This window comes from Neomonachus schauinslandi, chromosome 2 (assembly GCF_002201575.2).
Source record: "Neomonachus schauinslandi chromosome 2, ASM220157v2, whole genome shotgun sequence".
Lineage (NCBI taxonomy): Eukaryota > Metazoa > Chordata > Mammalia > Carnivora > Phocidae > Neomonachus > Neomonachus schauinslandi.
The window spans coordinates 65,378,873-65,397,989 of NC_058404.1; positions in this window are offsets into that span (position 1 = coordinate 65,378,873).

The window sequence follows — 19,117 nt, forward strand, 5'->3', positions numbered from 1 at the left end:
ACAGTGCCTGTCTTATTAGTACAGAAAGTGTGGGTTGGGAAAACACTGATATTTGAAGTGAATATTCTTTAGCTATAAGCTTAAAATTTTTAAAAAGATTTATTTATTTGAGAGAGAGAGAGAGAGAGAAAGAACACGTGCACAGTGGGGGAAGGGCAGGGGGAGAGGGAGAGAGAGTCCCAAGCAGATCCTGTGCTAAGCGTGGAGGCCAATGTGTGGCTTAATCTCATGATCCTGAGATCACGACCTGAGCTAAAACCAAGAGTTGGTTGCTTAACTGACTGAGCCATGCTTGGCACCCCCAAGCTTAAATTATAAGAATTAACATCATTAAGTTTGTGTTCTAGGCCAGAATGAGAAAATAAGGCAATAAAAGTACCTGATGATAGAGAAAAGAATGAAGGGGAGAAAAGACGCTTTTTAGAAAAGATGTTCTTAAAAGATGGAATTGAATATTTCATTTTCTTTTGTTTTTTTTCAGGATACTCTTTGAGATATCCCATGTTCTTCTTTTGGTGCTGTGACATTTCACAATAATGTGCCTTGGTTAGGATTACTTATGGGTATATTTTCCTTTGGTGCTCAAAATAGCATGAAAATATTCTATTTTCTTCTGATTTCTTCTTTATAAATCAATATTCTCAAAGAAAGAAACAAACAATTTATACTATTTTACATAGCTTGGAACAATGATTCATTTATTCTGTATAAACACATTCTAGGGGAAAGCCCAGGTTTGGATAGAGATAAAATGTTAGGTTAAAATCCTGCTTGCTTGCTTGTTTTCTTTCTCTCTCTCTCTTTTTTTAAATCCTGCTTTATTTCTTATTAGCTATGTAACATTTGCCAAATTGCCTATCATTTGAGACTGTGATTGTTCAGTTTAGATGGAGATCATGATATCTGTATTTTAAGGTTGTTTTGATAGATGAAGGTGATAGCATAGGGGAAAGTGCCTAGCAAAACAAATGGAGCATAATATGTTCACAAAGAAGATAGTTTTTCCTTTCACTTCATTTGTGTGGCTCTTGATTTTGCATTTCTCTTAATACTGTAGACCTGTATTTCAGAGTTGAGTAATGATCTCTTTTTAAGAAATGGAAGGACCTTGAGAGGCACGAACATAAGAAGTAGTCTTATTTAATGAAAAATGTCCCTTAATTATGAATTGTTACTGTAAAATAAAAATTTGTATTATAGATGACTCAGCAATAGTAAGCCTTCATTTGGAGATGCTTGCCATCATTCATAGCTGTAAATGAGCTGAATGTATATCTGTGTGTATTGTTATCTCAAATGCCAGTAGTAACTACCACTTCCAGAATTATGAGCATTTTATATATGAGCATCCAGAACTATAATACATTTTTAGTACGAGGAGGACTGCTTGTGTTGTGTCTCCTTCCCTAATACCACTCTATAGATAGGTAGTCCCTCTGTCTGACAGCTATCCTCTTCATATCCTTTTGATATAGCTGTTGATTATTAGGACTTAGAAAACTACTTATTTGTTTAAGCTGTACCTGTGTGTACTTTACTATGTGGTGCTCAGCAATTTTATAGAAACCCATATTTTGTAATTGACAAAATATTATTTGCATTTTTATTGATATTACAACACAAAATAGAATTTAGACCCTTCTCTGGCTCCTTTATTCTCCCTACCCCATAGATCTTTAGATCCTAGTTCTACCAATGGGAAGATTAGTTTGAGAAACAGTATTTTTGACCAATGATTTTCAGTATGTGTATCTACACACACACACACACACACTCTTGGGTTTTGCTGTGCTTTACTTGAGATAAGGTTGAACACATGACTTACTAGTGTGGCCCATTCTTAGGGTGACTTGTATTGCCTGGCTTGTATAGAAGAGCTAGTCAAATCAATTTGTATGAACAACTTCTAATTTGAACCAAGGGGTGATGACATTTATGCTTGGAGGGGGACTCTAAGACTTTAAGATCTTGTCTAGGCATAAATGTGACTTCCTTGATGTGAAACAATGACCATAATGGGTGAAAAAGGTAGAATCACTCTGTATTTTCTCTCCCTTCTCTAGAGTAGTATGACTTCTAGATGCAGCAAGTTAATTCATGTAGACTAGCTATAATACTGCAATACAATTGTGACACTGACTCCCTAGAGTTACCGTAGACTTTACAAATTAAGTACACAGATTGTCCTTACCTTAGACATCAACTGCAAGTTACAGGGTTCCCAGGTCACCCACACTTTTAACCAACTGGCTCCAAATTTTGTGTTTCCACCACCTTCTCTGTTGGGGTTAATGTAGAGCATGAAATCAGCCATAATACCTGGCTTGCTAAAATGAAACACAGAGGCCGCTGAGGGCAGGGAAGGTTTCGGAGAAGGGTGTAGGCCTTTGGAATGCTGAGGCCTGTGTGACCACTCTGCCATTGGAATGCCGTAGGGAGTTGCCTTCCCTCGAGCTTTCTTAGCCCAAACAGCCACCCTGTTACTTAAGATGTGTATGCATTGTCCCTTAGGCTATGATTAGCAGAACTCGTAGAACATGCAGATTAGCATATAGAATCTTTTTGGCAAACAGATCCTCCTAGTTCCAGTAAGACCCCTTGTCACACATCACGTGCTTGAGAAACAGTGATAAGGATTTGTGATTATCCTGAAGGACCAATAAAAGGGGGAGCAAAGAAGAGCAAAGGTCTTCAGTCTCTGAGCGTTGACCCCCTTGCCTTCTCCTCGCTTTCACAGCAAAGTCTGGAGTAATCTTTCATCCATCGGTACAGGGATTGCTGGCCATTCCTGGCACTTCTCAGATTTTATAATTAACTGGTTTTACTCATAGAACTCAAGGAAGCACTACACTTATGATTATACTTTTAATACGAAAGATTCAAGAGAGGACCAGCCAAAAGAAATGACTCCTAGGACAAGATCAGGGAAGATCCTGAATATAGAGCTTCTGTGTTTTCTCTCTATGGAATCAGGACACATCCTCCTCCTGGCACATTGATGTATATTCACCAACTAGGAAGCTCACCTGAGCCTCAGCACCGAGAGTTTTTATTGGAATTATATTACATAGGCATAATTGATTGAATCATTAGCTGTGTGATCAAATTTAGTGTCCAGCTTTTCCTCTCCTCCTTGGAGGTCGGGCTGATGTCCTCTACCTCAAAGTCTCAATATTCTAATCTCATGGTTGGTCTTTTGGGCATGGCCAGCACCCATCCTGAAACTGTCTAAGGGGCCTAACATGAGTCATCTCATTAGCTTAAATTAAGAGTGGGTCCACCATAAATAACAAATATACTCCTATTACTGAGAAAATTCCAGTGGTTTAGAAGCTCTGTCCAAGGAACCTGAGACAGAGACTAGACAAATTCTTTATTGTGTAATACTAGCACTTACTTAGTTGCAACATGGTATGGCTATGGCTAATAGAATTAAATGCAGTATGAAAAATATCAGAATAAGAGGCAAATGACATTCAGATAATAATGGGACACAGAATATGCATGGACTTTGAAGTCAGACCTGAATTTGAATTCTTGTTCTAATATGTACTATGTGGCCATGATATTGTCATATATTCTATATGACTCTTATTCATCTATAAAATAGAAAATACTAATATCCATTTATAAAAATTGTTCTAGAAAATAAAGTACACCCATGTTAAGGTACCTATTTAAATACTATGATGATTAATTTTATATGTGACTTGGCTGGTCCATAAGGTATCCAGATACTTCAGTAAACGTTATTCTGAATGTTTTTGTGAAGGTGTTTTGGACAAAATTAACATTGAAATTTCTGAATTTTGAGAAAAGCAGACTGCCTTTCTCAGTGTGGGCGGGCCTCATCTAATCAGTTCAAAGCCTGAATAGAACAAAAAGACTGGTTTCTCCTAAGCAAGAGCGAATTCTCTGGTAGACTGCCTTCAGACTTCATTTTCAACATTGACTCTTCCTGGTCCTATGGCAGCCTTCAGCCTCAAACTGGAACATTGGCTCTCCTGGGTCTTTAGCCTGCCTGCTCAGATTTTGGACTTGTCAGCCTCCAAATCATGTGAGCCCCAATTTGTTCTCTCTCTCTCTCTCTCACACACACACACATGCACACACACACACACGCACATACATTCCTATTGGTTCTGTTTCTCTAGAGAACCCTGACTAATATAAATATACCTTTTTTTTTAATGATTATTTCTTTATAATCATTGTTAAATCCGAGGTATCCCATGTAAAACTCCGCTGTCATCTAGAGGTCATTAGATCATTGATCTCTGGATAAATGTAGAGCTGAAAAGATGCCTACTTATGAATATGCCAGCATTCTATAAGTTCTCTTATCTGTCATGACAATGATAAACTAGGAAAATCAGATCACCTACTTAGAATGTTTGGTAAATATTTTAGATTCTGTGAAAGATAAATCATTAAGCAATCTCATTAGAAGAAAGAAAAGATTGAATGGATTCACAAACAAGACTGATGATAAAAAAGGAAATTATAATTCTGACTAGGAGTCAGGACTTGAATCCAAGCATTTTGACTTCAAAGGTCAAGTTAAAAATAGAGGATTAGACTTCCAGCTTTGGTTCTGACTTGTAAAAAGCTTGGAAATTGTCATACCCATCCCATCCTGACAAGGAAATTTGAAATAAATTCGGGGCCTTCTATACAATAGAGGCCTACAATTCAGAAGGAAAAACTTTATCAGTGTCTGGTTGCAGAGCCTTGGGCAAAGGACATTCCTCTCATTGCAGGCCCACTATCCTTCCTGTCTTACCTAAAGTGAGTAAGTATTTCATAGAGCAGAGACACAGGGCCAGTAATTAAGGCTGTTTTAATAGGAATATAATATTCCGGGCACCTGGGTGGCTGGCTCAGTCGGTTGAGCATCTGCCTTCGGCTCAGGTCATGATCCCAGGGTCCAGGGATGAAGTCCATGTTGGGCGCCTTGCTCGGCAGGGAGCCTGCTTCTCCCTCTGCCTCTGCCCCTGCTTGTGCTCTTTCTGTCTGTTTCTCCCTTTCTCTCTCTCAAAAAAAAAATAGGAATATAATATTCCCACTACCCACATCTTACCATCACACTAACAGAATGTAATAATAATAGTGGATTATGGCTGAAAAAGCTTCAAGATATATATTGTCTCTTAGTAGGAGTACTTGAGGAAATCAAAATCATCAGGGGAGAAAAAAAACAAGGACATTAGCCCCTGGGACACCTACAACTATAGCAAACATTAAACAGAGCGCAACTCCTAGCCAGGCTAATATAAATTCTCACACTAGTAACCTATTAACCTCAGTTTTCTGTTATCTGATACAACATGTCCAGCTTTCAATAAAAATGTGCAAGGATTGTCAAAAGCATAAAAAAATAATGCTACAGTGTTAAGACACAAAAAAAAGCATCAGAGCCAGACTCAAATATGAAACAGATATTAGAATGAATAGGTGGGGAATTTAAAATAACTATGATTAATACATTAAGGACTCCAATGGAGAAATTAGATAACATTAAAAAAAAATGTGGGTAGTATAGCAGAGAGATGGAAATTCTAAGAGTTGAAAAGAAATACTGTATCAAAAACACTGAAACAGAAATGAGGAATGCCTTTGATAAGCTCATATGTAGACTGGATATGGTGAGGAAAGAATCAGCTTGAAAATAAGTAAAATAAATTTCCCCAGTTGAAAACAAAACAACAACAACAAATAGAACAAAGCAGAGGAGGATATTTAAGAACAGTGGGACAACTTTAGGAGATATAATATAGGTGATACTGGTACATCAAAGAATATGAAAGAGAAGACAGATGATGTGATTGGAGGAATAATAGTTGAGGAGTTACTAAAATTAATGACAGACATAAAACCACAGATCATGTAACGAGATCATGTATATTTATGTGTGTGTGTTTAAGCCCTTCATCTAAGCATATGATATGCAAACTGCAGAAATATCAAAGGAAAAATCTTTTTTTTAAAGATTTTATTTATTTATTTTAACAGAGAGAGACCCAGTGAGAGAGGGAATACAAGCAGGGGGAGTGGGAGAGGGAGAAGCAGGCTTCCTGCCGAGCAGGGAGCCCGATGTGGGGCTCAATCCCAGGACCCCAGGACCATGACCTGAGCCGAAGGCAGACGCTCAACTGACTGAGCCACCCAGGTGCCCCAACAAAGGAAAAATCTTGAAAGAAGCCAGAGTTAAAATAAAACATCTTACCTAGATCAGAATAAGAATTACAGCAGACATAATAATGAGAATACATGCAAACAAAAGAGTGCATGAACTATTTAAAATGTTGAAAAAACCCACACATAAAGATGAATTCTATCTCCAACAAAATTATCCTTTATAAATGAAGAAGAAATAAATACTTTTTAGATAAACACAAATTGAGGGAATTTATCACCAGCAGGCCTCCCTTACAAGAAATATTAGGTGTTCTTCAGACAGTTGGAAAATGATATAGATTGGAAGCTTGAATCTGTACAAAGGAAGAACATCAGAGAAGGAATAAATGGGTAAAATATTTTTTATCTTAATCTGAAAGGTAACTGTCTTTTACAATAACAATACTAACAGTGGCTTGAATGATTGTAGTATATGGATATGTGAAGTGAATGACAGTAATGTCCCAAGGCACAAGAAGGAAGTATTGGCAATAATTTATTATAAGGTACCAGCACTACACATCAAGGGGAATAATATTATTTGAAGGTGGAATTACATTAATTAAAAATGTATATTGCAAACATTATGGAACCCCTCAATTTTAAAGGAAGCATAATTTATATGATAAGATAAAATGGAATGACATAAAATGCTCAATTAAAACCAGAGTTCTCAGAAAAAGAAGCCTCTGGAAATAAATAGAAAACAGTTTCAGCTATGGTTGATATTAATGTAAATACTTTAACACTTTGAAAATGACTTTTTTAAATACACCAGTTAAAAGAAAAAGATTTTCAGAGTGAATAAACAAGACCCAACTCGATGTTGTCTACAAGAATCCCACTTTAAATATTTGAATATGAAGAATTGTATATGTTTTATAAAAATTTGTTTTTAAATTTTAGGTAGGTTCCACACCCAATATGGGGCTTAAACTCATGACCCTAAGATAAAGAGTTGCATGCTCTACCAACTGAGCCAGCCAGGCACCCCAAGAATTGTATATGTTAAAAGTAAAGAGAGAAAGTCGAACCATGCTAACACTAATTGAAAGAAAGGTGGAGTATCTAGATTTCAGATAAAGCAGACTTCAGAAGAAGGAAAATTCACAAACATACATAGGGACAATATATAATGATGAAGGGGTCAATACTCCAAAGAGACATACCAAATTGAAATGTGTATGCTGGGGCGCCTGGGTGGCTCAGTTGGTTAAGCGACTGCCTTCGGCTCAGGTCATGATCCTGGAGTCCCAGGATCGAGTCCCGCATCGGGCTCCCTGTTCAGCAGGGAGTCTGCTTCTCCCTCTGACCCTCCCCCCTCTCATGCTCTCTCTATCTCATTCTCTCTCTCAAATAAATAAATAAAATCTTAAAAAAAAAAAAAGAAATGTGTATGCATTTAACAGCAGAGCATCAAATATATGAAGCAAAAACTGATAGAACTGAAAGAAGAAATGAACAGATCATTTTTATATTTGGAGACTTCAGTACTCTTCCTCCCATAATTGATAGATCAATGGGCAAAAATTCAATAAGGCTATAGTTATACTGAATTGTGCTATTAATTAACTTGATTGAAATTTATAGACTTCTTCATCTAACAGTAGCGAAATACATTCTTCTCAAGGTTGCATGGAATATTCACCAAAATAGACCATATCTACATGGAAATACAAAGTACCACAAAGTACACACTAACAAATTTAAAATAATATAAATTAAAGTGTGTTCTTAGACCACAATGGAATAAAGTTAGAGATAAATAATGTAAATATAGATGAAAAATCCCATATACTTGGAAATTTAAAAACAGACTTCTAAATAACTCATATAGATCATTGAACAATTCTGAAAGATTTAAAAAAAATGAAAATACAGCTTACCAAAAGTTATAGAATGCAGTGAAAGTTGTGCTTTGAGAGGTATTGTAGCATTAAATTCATATATTAGAAGAAAAGAAAGATGTTAAACCAATAATATAAACTTCTACCTTAGAAAACCAGAGAAAAAATTAATCAGAAAGCAAGCACACGAAAAGAAATAATAAAAATTAGAATAGAAATTTATAAATCAAAACCAGAAAAACAGAAAAGCCAAAAGTTTATTGAAAAGATTAGGGGTGCCTGGTGGCTCAGTTGGTTAAGTGTCTGCCTTTGGTTCAGGTCATGGTCCCAGGATCCTGTGATTGAGCCCAGCATCAGGCTCCCTGCTCAGTGGGGAGCCTGCTTTTCTGTCTGCCTCTCCCCCTGCTCATGCTCTCTCTCTCTCTCTCACATACTTTCTCTCAAAGAAATAAATAAAATCTTAAAAGAAAAGATCAGTAAAGTTGACAAAACCTTAGCCAGGCTAACCATGAAAAATAGAGAATACATGAATTATCAATTTCATAAGTACAAGAGGGGTCATCAATGATTTCATGGATATTAAAAGGATAACAAGACTATAGACATTTTTATATACACAAATTTGAAAACTTAGATGAAATAGAAGTATTGTTTGGAAGACACAAACTAAAAAACTCTCACAAGAAGAAATAGCCCAATATCAATTAAAGAATTTGGATCAGTAATTAATAACCTTCCAAAAAAGAAATTCTAAGGACCAGATGATTTTAATAGTGAATTCTGTCAAAGATTTAAGGAAGAAATGATACCAATTCTCCAAAATCTTTTTCAGAAACTAGAAACAGAGAGAATATTTCCTAACTCATCTCATGAGCCCAGCATTGTCATAATAACAAAATCAGAAAAAAGTTATTACAAGAAAGAAAATCAGTTTTTCTCACGAACATATATGCAAATATCCTTAATAAGAATTAACAAACCTAATGCAAAAATTTATAAAAATTGTTATATACCTTGACCAGGTGGGATGTAGTCCAGCTATTCAAGGTTGGAGTAGCATTCAAAAATCAGTCAATGTAACCTATCCCACAAAAAGTCTAAAGATAAACATATGAGCATATCAATTGAAACAGACAAAACATTTGACATAATTGAATATTCATTTATTTTTAAAACTTTCAATAAAATAGGAATAGACAGTATTTGTTTTTTCAGTTTTATAAAGAACATCTGCAAAAAGCCTTTAGCTAACATCATACTTAATGTTGAGAAACTGGATGCTTTCCCCTAGGATTGGGAACAAGACAAGGATGTCTTCTCTTATCACTCCTAGTTGACATTGTATTGGAAGTCTTAGCTAGTGCAACAAGAACAGAAAAAGGAAAAAAAGAACATAGGAAAAAAAAGCCTTAAATTGTCTTTGTTCGCATATGACAGGATTGTTGTCCTTATCCATTTGGGTTGTTAAAATACCATAAACGGTGGCTTATAATCAACAAACATTCATTTCTCATAGTTTTAAAGGCTGGGAAGTGCAAGATCATGGTGCCAGCAGATTCAGTGTCTGGTAAAGCCTGGCTTTCTTATTTATAGATGGTACCTTCTTACTGTAACCTTACATGGCAAAAATGGAAAAAAGGAACTCTTTGGGGATCTATTCTGTAAGGGCACCATTGAGGGCTCCATGCTCATGATCTAATCAACTTCCAAAGACTCCACCTCCTAATACCATCACTTTGAGGTTAGGATTTCAACATATGAATTTTGGGGGAGATATGATCATTCAGACCATAGTATTTCCCCGACACCCAAAATTTATGTTCTTTCTTACATGCAAAATACATTCAGTCCATCTCAACCACCTCAGAAGTCTTAACTTATTCCAGTATCAATTTAAAAGTCAAAAGTTGAAAGTCTTACCTAAATATCATCTATATCAGGTATTGGTGAGACTCAGGTAAAATTCATTCTGAGACAAGTTCCTCTCCTCTTGTGAACCTTTGAAATCAAACAAGTTATGTGCTTCCAAAATACAATTTTGGGGCAAGAATAGGATAGATATTTCAATTCCAAAAGGAAGAAATAGGAAAGAAAAAAGGGGAGTAACAAGACCAAGGTAAGTCTAAAACCCAGTGGGGCAAATACCTTAAATCCCAAGACTTGAGAACAATCCATAAACGGATTTGGCTCAATGCCCCACCTTCCAGACCTACTAGGGCAATGGCCTTTTCTTCCAGACACACTTGGGAGTTGAACCCCCAAGTCTCCATATGGCCCTTCCTTCACAGCTTTGGGAAGTTCCACCTTCATGGTTTTGCTGGGCCCAGTTTACACTGCAGCTCTCATGAGTTGGAGTCTTGTTCTTGTAGCACCCCAGGCTGGGATGGTGGTGGGTGGCTCCAATGGCCATTGCCCTAGTGGAGGCCTTGCAGCCATAGCAGTTTTCTGCTTGGGCCCTATGGTCTCTGGGGGCATCCTTTGAAATCTAGGTCAAGGCAGCCATGCCCCCATGGTTTGTGCACTCTTTGCTGTGACAGAGATGGCATCATGCAGATGCTGCCAAATGACTGTGCCATCTTAAAGAGGATCACTTCTGCTAGTACTACACCTATTACTACAGGAGCTGTACTTAGGGCTACTGTGGATCTCATTGCCAGAATGTAGATATGAGATAGTGCTGGGCAAGGTACACTCAGGTCCAGTAGATGCCTGTGGCTCCTCCTTTAAATTGTTCTTAGGATTTCTGAATTGCCTTCAGGGTCATTCTTCTATTGTCTGGGATGGTATGTCCTGGCTTCTGTTTAGATGGCTGACTAGTCTCCCCATTGTCTTGATGACTAGCTCCTAGTTTCTGTTGAGTTGGTTAATTCGTACTAATACCATTTTTCAAATTTTGCCACACGGCTTTATATTCTCTTCAGAATAAGTTATCTTATGATAGACTAAAAATATTACATATTTTTAAGTCTGCTTCCCTTTTTATTAACAATTCTATCTTTAAGTTATTCTCTCTTCTTGCATTGAACATGCTTTCAAGAAAAGCCAGGCAGTTCCTTCAACACTTTGCATAGATACTTCCTTAGCCAAACATCTAATTTTATTGTTAGCAAGCCTTACCTTTCACAAAACACTAGGGTATGACACAATTCAGCCAAGCTCTTTGCCATTTTATAACAAGGTTGGCCTTTTCTTCATTGTCCGGTAACATGTTTCCCATTTCTGTCTATGATCTCATCATTATCGCCTTTATTACCAATATTCTGTTCATGAGCACATAGGTATTCTCTAATAAAATTGAGGCTTTCTCTATAGTTCTCTTTTCTTTCTAGGCCCTTACCAGAATTTCCCTTAGTAGTTCATTCAGGATAATGTAGGCTTTTTCTAGCACTCACCCTCCCAACCTTTACTAATTACCCAGTTCCAAAGCTGATTCCACATTTTTAGGTATTTGTTATAGTAGCACCCTCACTTTCCAGTACCAGTTCTCTGTCTCAGTACAGTTGAGCTGCTATAACAAAATACCATAGACTGGGTAGCTTATAAACAACAGAAATTTCTCACAGCTGTGGAGCCCGGGAGTCCCAAGAACATGGTGCCAACAGATTCATTTTCTGGTGAGAGCTTACTTCTTCATTGAAGCCATCTTATCACTGTAACCTCAGATGGTGGAAGGGGCAGAAGAAATTTCTTGGGTCTTTATTATAAGGGCACAAATCCCGTTCATGGGAACTCTACCCTCATGATATAATCACCTCCCAAAAGTGCCACCTCCTAATAGTGTGACCTTAAGGGTTAAGATTTCAACATACGAATTTTAGGGAACATGAAATTCAGACCATAGTAGTGATAAAAAGAAATGACTTATCAAGCGTGATTTTACTAAGTCTTAAATTTTACTAAGTCAAAGAAGTCAGTTTAGAAAAGTTACATATTATATAATATCATTAATATGACATTCTGGAAAAGGCAAAACTATAAGGACAGAAAAAGATCAGTTGTTGTCAGTGGTTTGGTGAGTGTGGTTGAATTGGTAAAGCATAAAGGATTTTTAGGTTGGTGAATCTATTTTGTATGATACTGTAATGGTGAGTATAGGATATAATGAACTTGACCAAATCATAGAACTTTATAACGCTAAGAGTAAAACTTAATGTTTGAAAAATTTTAGAACATTTTTTTAGGAGTTGAAAAATCCCAGGATGGAATGCTGTGGGTGACAAAATAATTTAAATGTATCACAAATGTATGAAAAACCTAACTGAAGGGTTGGGGGAATAAGTTCCTGACCTAAATAGCTTTGGAAATGACTTGAATCTATAAGAATAAAGTCAAAAGGAACTGTACATAAGCACTGTACTCTAGTTAATAAAGTTTCTTCTCACAGAATTAAGAGTTAACAATTCTGATACTGCTGTAAATGTATATAGGAATGGAACAATTAAAAATTGGATGATGGATGGTGGGATCCAGGATTCTTACTGTTGGGTGGGAATTTATAGATAAGCAAAGAGAGAAAGCTAAAATGGTCTATGTGATAATGGTTTGGAGTTGCTGACATCAGTGTGAACTCATGTTTAGCATAGTACAGATGATTAGATAGAGATACTATAAAGATGTGTATATACTTTAGTTAGTATACAAACATGTATGTCTTTGCTCTGTTAACTGAGAGACTAGAAGCAACACCCTGGTGACACTGAGCACACCTCATTACCCTAATTTTTGTTTTGTTATTAATATTTTTAATAAAACCAGTGATCTTCAGAGAAATGGCTTATTCTAGTATTGGGGCAGGAAATAGATGATTGTAATGCCAGAAAGAAACAGTGTGCTACACACACACACACACACCACACACACACACACACACACACTATTGGAGTATGTCAAAGTGATATACAAGCCAACTGAAAGAGCTCTTAGTGGCTGAAGGTGGAAAATTTGAACAAAAAGATAAAATAAGATTGTTTTAGTTTAAAAACCAACATACTAAATATCTATGAGTCAGTAGTGCTATAAATAAATACCCGAGTAAATGGGAAGAAGATACAAATCTTCTATGCAGAAGAATTCCAAATGATTTATGGAGATGCTCCACCCTTAAAAAGATGGAACATAACTCAACACTCTTTATGGACTATACATAGTGACTTCCTTCCAAAAGTATAGTATGGAAAGAGGAAATAAATAGAATAACTTAATTTTTCTAGCTTTATTGTGATAGAATTGATCTAGAACATTGTGTAAGTTTATAATATATAATATATTGATTTGATACATTTGTATATTGCAAAATGATGACCACCATACATTATCTAACCCCTCCATCATGTTACATAATTACTATATCTTTTTTTGTGGTGAGAAATTTAAGATCTACTCTCTTAGTAACATTAAAGTATATAATACAGTATTGTTAACTATAATTATTGTGTTGTACATTAGATTCCCAGAACTTACTCATCTCATAACTGGAAGTTTGTAACCTTTGACAATATTTCCCCATTACCCTGACCCCCTAGCCCCTGGTACCCACCATTCTATTCTCTGTTTTTATGAATCCAGCATTTTAAGATTCCATATGTAAGTGACATCATACAGTATGTCTTTATCTGATGTATTTCAACATCATACAGTATGTCTTTCTCTGTTTGATGTATTTCATTTAGCATAATGCTCACAAATTCCATCCATGTTGTCATAAATGGCAGGATTTCCTTCTTTCTTATGGCTATAAAATATTTTATTGTACACATGTACTGCATCCTTATCCATTTCATGTATTGACAGACACTTAGGTTGTTTCCATATTTTGGCTATTGTGAATAATGCTGTAATGAACATATGGGTGCAGATATCTCTTGGAGATCCTCTTTTCATTTCCTTTGGATATATACCCAGAAGTGGGATTTCTGGATCATATGGTAGTTCTACTTTTGTTTTTTTGAGATCCCTCCATAGTATTTTCCATAGTGGCTATATCAATTTACAGTCCCACCAACAGTACACAAGAATTCCCCTTTCTTTATATTTTTGCCAATACTTGTTATTTCTTGTCATTTTGATGACCTATTTAACAAGTATTGGTTAAAATATAGTGACTCAATACTTGAATGTATGGACAAGTCTATTTGGTAAATGAAAATAAAAATAAAAGTAGTAGGGATGCAAACCTTAATATTTGTCAAAGATGAATTCAGCAAACAAATAAATGAAACAAAAAAGAACACAAGGCAGAAGGATCAATTCACAATGAAAATCTAGGTTGTGAATATCTATGCAGTAAATAACATAATGTCAACATTTATAAATTTTAGCCCTATAGAGGATACATGGAGATTAGAGACAGACACATATTATTGGTAAGAGCCTTTAATTCACTCTTAGTGCATGGAGAATCAAGAGGACAAAAACATATACTGATAACCTTAGTAATGCTATTATATGAATTATATTCAAATTAATACCCAGCACACGATGAGCATATCTTATTCTTAAAAGCCAGTAAACAGTCTCAAAAAAATCTCAACCAGTTCCAAATAGTCCAACAAAGTAGTAAATAAATTGATCACCAATTCAAATATAATAAAACTGGAAATTAATAAAAATAGTATAGAATAAAATAAATACATCCTAAAAAGTTAAAACACCCTCTTAATTAAATCTGGGGTTTAGAAAGCAAAATTGAAGTGGTGTCTAATATATCTCGGTGGTGTTTGGACATTGGCACCATTCCAGCCACGGCTGAGGTGGGAGTGGGAGTGTCTAGTTGTTCTTGGATCTGACATCACCCAGAGCAGTCCTAAAGTAGGTCCCACTGAGTATTGAACCAGCCTCAATATTGAGGCTGTAACTAGAATTATCTATCTGGCTCTTTTTAAATAACCATATCATAATCCTTGTTATGGTTACCACATAAATCCAAGCCTCTGAAGTACATGCTCATCATTTATTCATTCCCCTATGGCTCTGCATAATTTCTAATTGGATAAATTCCTGCCCTTCACAGTACTTCACATTCTTGCCTTCTGGAACTCATTATCTTAGTTTTATTTGAAAACAAATTTTTTTCTGGACATACTACTGTATTTGGTAGATTGTTTTCTTCCCATGTTCCTCATATCAGTGAGAGTAGAATAGGGTAGTTCTTTGTGTTCCTCACTGCCAAGACTAGGCCGTTCTTTCTTCATAGACAGACAGACAGACATATAGATATCATTTGAATATTTCCACCAAAATATTTCCACTCACTATCTCTTATCCCTCCTCATTGCATACATCTACGCATTTTCCTTATTTTTTTAAAAAAGTATTATATAATCTGGATTACATCTCTTCCTCCACTAGGATTCCTGTAATCATACTTGGTGATTACAGAATACATATAGGTGATCTAGGTAACGGTCTAAATTTTTAGTCGATCATCGTATCATTCAGTGACTTCCATGGCAACCCATTCATGCAGTCCCATACCTAAATTTCAAAAAGCTGCTACTGGAGGAAAATGTAAAACCATGATGATGGGTGGGTGTCATTTTGATTTTATGGTTACAAACATCAAATGTATACTCAGCACTTTTAGGCAGTTTGGTTCTATTCCATGATTAATTCACTCTGCCACTGCCCAAACTCATCCATAACTTTTCCTCTGTCCTCAAAAATCTACTTCTGCTCAAATACTTTGATGGTATAGTTAACTCCCCTCTCTGTGTTTCATTGTTTTTTCTCCTTACTGGATTCCATTATCGTAACATGCCCTTAATATAAATCTTATAAATAAGAGTCCTCCCTCATCCCCATATATTCTTCTAGATTCTTCCCTCTTTTTATTTATTTTTTGTTTTCTTCAGAGTAAAACTCCTAACAGACTGCCTGTATTTGTAATCTCCATCTTATGTTCTTAGTCTTTCTTTAAGTAATTCTTGCAGTGATATCTTGCAGTAATATGATTCTTAGAATACTCAAATCCTATGGTTTTATTGTCCACTGGGCAATGATTTGTATCTGTAGCCCAGATTTCTTTACTGTGTTCCATAGTCATGTGTCTAAATGCTTCATGTACTCTGCTTCTTCTCTTGCCATTTGCAACTCATTATCCATAGAGCAGGTGTTCTGTTTTAAAACATAAATGAGATGACACCCATTCCTCTGTTCTAAAATCTTCCAGTTTTTTTTTTCATTTTATCTTGTTATAATTCAATTTCCTTTTCTTGGATGATAATGTCCTATGTAAACTGGGCCTGTCTTGTTCACTTACTTTAGCTTGTATCTTTCACACATTGATCACTATATTTTCAGCCATACAGCTTGACTTTCTGTTTCACAAGCATATAATTTGTTTACACCTAGGGTCTTCACACCTGTAATTCCACTGATAGCGATGCTCTGCCCCCTGTGGATGAGTCCTACTTGTCTTTATTTTAAAAGTCTCCTCTATTGCTAGAGTCTAGAGTAGTACCTGATAAGTAGTAGGCTCTTAATAAATGAGCAAATAATCACAAACATTGTATTGAATAAACATGTCTATCAAAAAGGAGGGCTTGGTGGTTTATAAAATATAGATGAAATGCAGTATTATGCATCAAGGCTGCATACTTCAGGCTAATATCATGAATTTGAAATACTCTGGGGGTGGGCAACAACTTTCTTGCCTTGTTCAGGTATCAGTGTTCATCACAGTCCCTCATTTTCCGTTTGCAAGGCATTTTTAAGAGAAAATTGTCACCTATTAAAGAAGAGGTGTCCTTACTATAGTTGAAACTATATGATGTCAATTATGGTTTTTATCCAGTCCAGGCATGCTCTAAAATTGAATAGAAAACTATGTATACATAGATATATGTATATTCATTTTTATCTGTAAAAAAGACTCCACTGCTTTCTTAAATTCCAGTGAAATCTTTGATATGGAAAATGCTGATAGAGAAAAGTGGTATTTGTTGTTGCTAACATGTTTTTCAAAAGTTTGCTTTCTATAGAAGTCTAAATGTCTCAACTCATAAGTTTATAAATTGGCAACATTCTCAAAGCTAAATTACATTTTTTGCCACCCTCATAGGTTTTTGAAAGCTAAATTATGAGTATTTGTTTTACAAATATGTGTTCCTGAAATCATAAGTCCATTCACAGAAATCCACCAACATTTTAGTTCTTTTTTATTTCTAGTTATTTTGATCATGTGCCTTAATTCTGGTCAGAAAATTGAGTTGTAAAAATCTTACAGAAAATGCAAATAGTACATTGAGATTGCTTCATTTCTAAATGTAAGTGACTTATCTTAAATTAATTTGACATATAGCCCCACTTCTACATAAACTTTTTAAAACAGATTTTTCAAAATTATAACTGATACATCCTTTTGTTTTCCATCTCCGCACTATTGGCAGAAATATTTGCCCCATTTCTTGGAAATTTATTTTTTCAAGTTTGGTAGGAAGGTCCATTATCTACTTCTTCATGGTGTTATAATTGTTGGTTGGTTATTATTATCTTTGTAGAGCTATAGTTATATTTAAATATCACTCTAAATAGCTATATGTTTCAACTGGGAGCATTGTTAATAGTAGCTTATTCAACTATTTATGTGGGATTTTAAAGACTTTTTAATTCTCCTTAGTAAGATTTTTTGTTTCTTAAAGATCTATCTTTATTTCTTTCACAGAGCAGACTCTTTTGGCCTTAGCTTTTCTAACTTGTTTAAAATGATACTTAAAACTGATAATCCTTTCTAAATATAATTTTCTTCCAATTTAACTGTTTTATAGTATCTCACCAGAAAGGAAATTGACCCAATAAATAAGGAAATTTGTGAATGTGTGGGAGAATGTCATTAGGTCACATTTCCCAAAATCATAATTACATTTAAATTAACATTCTTGACTATCTGGAAGTAGGTTAATCATGATGAATTCTCAGCAAGGACTTGGGATACTCATCATCCTTTGGATAGACCACTGATTAGGTAGTCAGTGATTAGAATTTTCATGCATTCTGGGGCACCTGGGTGGCTCATTCGTTAAGCGTCTGCCTTCGGCTCAGGTCATGATCCCAGAGTCCTGGGATCGAGCCCCGCATCAGGCTCCCTGCTCAGCGGGAAGCCTGCTTCTCCCTCTCCCACTCCCCCTGCTTGTGTTCCCTCTCTCGCTGTGTCCCTCTCTGTCAAATAAATAAATAAAATCTTTAAAAAAAAAAGAAGAATTTTCATGCATTCTATTCAGAGGAATTTGAGAGCTAAATCAGGAGCCTGGCCCACTCCCTAAATCAATTCCAAGTCTCCAACAACCCATGGTGGATGAGCTGAGTCTCATTATCAAACTTGAAAGTACAAGTTAGGCTGTCTTTGTCCCCTGGGCAACCTTAAACATTGTTAATTTGCCAAGCCATGATTCTAGTACCAGATTATCAAGATAATTGAAATTCCTGCAGTTTGCCTATCAGGTGACAAAGCAGAATGTTTTATGTTGTTTTGAAAATATTTTCTAGTGCTATGTCTCCCTAAAGTTAGATAAAATCATCAACTTTCTGCTGAAAGTTTATCCAGATTTTGTTTTATAAATTAGCAGGTTTGTAGATAAACTATTATAAAAAACAATAAACTAAATTCATGTTAGGCGAAAGGAATTTCCATTTGATCTTTGCTGATCTCATTCAGGTTTGGGAGGTTTAAAAATCTTAAGTAACATTTATATGTAGCTTCTGTAAAATTTGTATTGTAATGACACCTTGTCAGGTCTAGAGTCTTACTCAAACCCAATATATAAGAGAGTCCACTATAAACAGCATTATTTTGATGTGAAAAATAACTGCTTTTACAATAGCAAATGATAACACACTGTTATTAAGATGGGAGAAGCAGGGTGCCTGGGTGGCTCAGTTGGTTAAGTGACTGCCTTCGGCCCAGGTCATGATCCCGGAGTCCTGGGATCGAGTCCCACATCAGGCTCCCAGCTCAGCAGGGAGCCTGCTTCTCCCTCTGACCCTATCCCCTCTCATGCTGTTTCTCTCTCTCTGTCAAATAAATAAATAAATCTTAAAAAAAAAAAAAAGATGGGAGAAGCATTGAAAAAGTACACATCCAGCCAGAGACAAATCTT